The sequence below is a fragment of the Beauveria bassiana genome, assembly GCF_000280675.1.
Source record: "Beauveria bassiana ARSEF 2860 unplaced genomic scaffold BBA_S00035, whole genome shotgun sequence".
Lineage (NCBI taxonomy): Eukaryota > Fungi > Ascomycota > Sordariomycetes > Hypocreales > Cordycipitaceae > Beauveria > Beauveria bassiana.
In genome coordinates this window covers 243,723-248,250 of record NW_007930870.1, presented here as the reverse complement: position 1 = coordinate 248,250, position 4,528 = coordinate 243,723, and positions in this window count along the sequence as shown.

The window sequence follows — 4,528 nt, the reverse complement described above, 5'->3', positions numbered from 1 at the left end:
TTCTTTTAGGAATAACTAAAAGCTATTTATATATATCTATATAAGGCTAGAGGGAATAGCCTAAAATATAGCTACCGCCTACTTTAAATAAGGGGTAATAGACGGTACCTAGATAGCGGAATAATTTCTAGACTATCTTAATAAATAGTATAGTGACCTAAATACTACCGCTAGAGTACTAGACTAGCTTAGGGAACTTAAGTAAAAGCCTAATAAGACCTTTATATCTTTTCTCCTAAAGTTTAAGAAGGAGCTTACTAATAGTAGTAGAGCCTTATAGAATAATGTTATATAAATTAACTACCTTAATAGCGCCTTAAATAAGAAACTAGTAGACTACCTAATTAGTATACTAAGCCTACTAAAGGATTTTAATAGTCTTACTAAGCTACTACTGATAATAAGTTCTTAACTAAATAGCTAGTAGTCTTAAGTATATTAGACTAAGAGATATTACGAGGAATAAAGGCTAAAAGAGAAATACACCTCTTAGCTAGAACTAACTATAGATATAATAGATTAGGAGAAGAGTAAGCTAAATTCTATAAACTCTAACTAATAAGTAAAATAGGTAATAGAAGAAGAGCTTAATAAGTAAAGAAGGAGGAGAGTATATTTATAGTATAGTAAAGAAGGGTATTTTATTTAATAATATAACCTAAGAGTAGTAGTCCTACCTACGTAGGTATTAAGAACCCTTACTAGAGTGTCTAGAGAGGACTTAGATAAAGATAAAGATTTAGGAAAAGAGTAGCTCTTAGTTAAAAACACGCCTAAGAGTAAGTAAAGAAGCCTAAAACATATAAATTAGAAGATTACCTAGTAAAGAGTATACTATTTACTATTTTAACCCTAATAGATAATATTATTTTTATATCTATATTAATAGATATTAGTTATACCTCTTATAAAGTAATTAATAAACATTTTATATAATAATATAAACTTTAGTATATCCTAATATCACCTTAAGAAGTAATAGTATTTAATAGAGACTAAGGTACTATAACCTTAGAGATTATTACTATCTAGATAAATATTAATAGATATATATAATATAAGGTTTACTTATATATTATATCTAAGATAGATAACTATAATATAATTATAAGACTAGCTTAGATAAAGGACTAAGACGTTAGTATTTATATAAAAGAAGAGTACTTAGAGGTTAGACTATAGTAATTAAGAGTAGATAGTAGTATAATAGGTATAATAGGGAGCTTATTAACCTAGATATCTAAAGTAGGATTTTATATTTAGTTATAATATTAGAGAAAGGATAATTAGATTAAGATATTTTTAGTAAGCCTAGTAGATATTAATAAGACCTTATAATAAAAGATTATTATTAATCTAAGAACTAAGCTCCTACTATAATACTAGGAATTCTAGATACTCTTTAATAAGTCCTAAGCTAATAAACTTCTACTATTAAGACTAGGGGTAGATTATAGGATTAAACTAGAATAGGAGAATAGGAAGGAAGCTAAGGTCCTATAAGGCTTACTATATAATATATTAAGAGAGGAACTATTAGTACTTTAGAAGACCCTAATAAAGTTATTAGATAAGAACTTTATTTATATAAGTAACTCCCTAGTAACTACTCCTATCTTATTTATTAAGAAGCTAGGTAAAGGTCTATACTTTTATATTAACTATTAAGGGTTAAATAAAGTTATATATAAAGACTAATACCCCCTCTTATTAATTTATAAGATACTTTATAATATTAGGAAGGTAAAATAGTTTACTAAGCTAGATATTATAGCTATATTTTATAGGATATAAGTCTAGTAGGAAGATATATAGAAGATGGTATTTAGGATAAGGTATAGACTTTTTAAGTAGCTAGTTACCTTATTTAGGCTTATTAACACCCTTAGTACCTTTTAGTAATATATTAATTAGGCGCTAAGAGAATACCTAGATAAATTCTATTTTACTTATATAGATAATATACTTATTTATATTAATAGAATAAAGGAGGATTATAAAGCCTATATAAAAAAAGTATTTACTAAGCTATAATAGGTAAGGCTATAACTTAATATAGATAAATATAAGTTTAGAGTTACTAAGATAAAGTACCTAAGGTTTATTATTAAAGCTAGTAAAGGAATATAAATAGACCTAGTAAAGGTTAAGGCTATTATTAACTAGGAAGTACTAGGGTTAGTAAAAGTAATATAAAGCTTTCTTAGATTTACGAACTTCTACTAATAATTTATAGAGGGGTACTTAGCCCTAATAGCTCCCCTTATTACGTTTACTAAGAAGGACTAAGCCTTCTAATAGACTAATAAAGCTAAGATTATATTTTAATAACTAAAGGAGCTTTTTATAAAGGCTCTAGTCTTATTTTAGTTTAACTTAGAATAAAGGACTATTTTAGAAATAGATACCTCTACCTAGAGTATTAGTAAAGCCCTAATATAATTTAATAATAATAGAATACTATAGCTATATATATTCTACTTAAAGAAAAATATCTTAGTAGAATATAACTATAAGATTTATAATAAAGAGATACTAGTGATTATTAGGTACCTAGAAGAGTAGGATAGAGAACTATATAATATAAAGGAATTTAAAATTTAAACTAACTATAAGAACCTTGAATACTTTATAATAGCTAAGAAGCTAACTAAATAATAAATAAGATAGTCTCTTATCTTATTAAGATATAATTTTACTATCTTATATATACCTAGGAAATAAAATAAGAGTATCTTAATAAGAATAAGACTTACTAAAAAGAGTAAATAATAACTAACTATAGTACTATATAATATAACTTCTAAAACTAGAAACTATATATATAGTTAAGGGACCTATTATACTAGCTTCTATAAGTTCTTTTTACTATAAGCTAGTATAGTTCCTAGAGTAAAAGTAACTATTACTAATAGAGACTATACTACTAATAGAAGATAAGTTACTTTAGGCGTAAGGTAAGGAGTAGGATATAGCTTATAGTAAGATTATTAGTAGTATTATATAATAATAGAGGATATTCCTTATAAAGCTAAACCTTAAAGTCTCTATTAGTAAATATTTAGTATTAGTAAGTAATAAGCCCTTATTTTAAGAATAATAATAGGTTCTAGACTAGGAACTACTATATATTAAAATAATATAGAAGATATATAACTTACTATTAATAAGATACCTAGGAAGAGAGAGCCTATTAAACCTATTAGCTTAGTAATTCTTCTAGCCTAGGATATTAAGTAATATATAGTAGTTTATATAAAATTATAATAGTTATAAGGGAAATAAGTCTTAGTAAGAGAGAAAGAGTAGATTCCTTAAACTATTACCTATTCTAGACTAGATCTAGTAAGAGATCTCTATTAACTTTATTATAGACCTCCTAGAAAGTAATAGTTATATAAACCTTATAGTTATTATAGATAGACTAAGTAAAGGTATTATCTTAAAGCTATATAATAATATATAAGCTAAGATAGTAGTAAGGAAGTTTATATAAGTCTTCTATAGACATTATAGTCTACTAAGAGCTATTATATTAGATAGGGGCGTATAATTTATTAGATAACTATAGAAATAAGTCTATACTCTACTCTAGATAACTAGACGCCTCTTTATAGTATACTATCCTAAGATAGATAGCTTAATAAAATAGATAAACTAGATAGTTAAGACTTATATATATATCTTTATAAACTATAGCTAGGATAACTAAGTAGACTTATTACTTTATATAGAGCTAGTTATAAATAACTAGGATATAACCTCTATAAAAGTTAGTCTATTCTTTTTAATATATAGGTACTATATTAAGCTAGTGGCTTTTATAGATAATAAGCTAGTGCTAATAGCTATATAGAGCCTTATTTAGTAGGCTAATACTATTATATATAAGTTAAAGTAAGTGACTAAATAGGTATAAGTAGTAATAGGGGTAGTATAGTAATTATAAGAAGAAATAGCTAACTAAATATAATAATAAACACTAGTATTTAAGGTTAGTAATAAGGTCTAGCTTAATCTATAAAATATATATATAAAGTAACTATATAAGAAGTTAGATATAAAATACACTAAGTTTATAGTAATTAAGTAGATTAGCTCTTATAGTTATTATCTTAATATACTACTAGGTATTTATAATATCTTTTATATAGCCTTACTATAGCTTATTATAATAGACCCCTTACCCTTATAGGTTTAAATAGATAAGTAACTACTATTATAGCTAGTTAATAGTAAAGAAGAATAGGAACTAGAGGCTATTCTATAAGAGAAGTATATCTAATAGGGACGTAGCCGTAAGAAGAAATACCTTATTAAATAGATAGGGTACTAGGAACTAACGTAGGAGTTAGCGGTAGTGTTAGGTGGGATGGCTGTGCTAGAAACTTAGGAATGTCGCCTTATAAAAGGGGGGAGTACTATCACGGGTTAGACCCTAAAGGAGACTTAGGCTAAAGCCCTTATTATATTATTATAATAAGATAGATTATAATTATATAGTTATAACACCTATATCCAATAATTA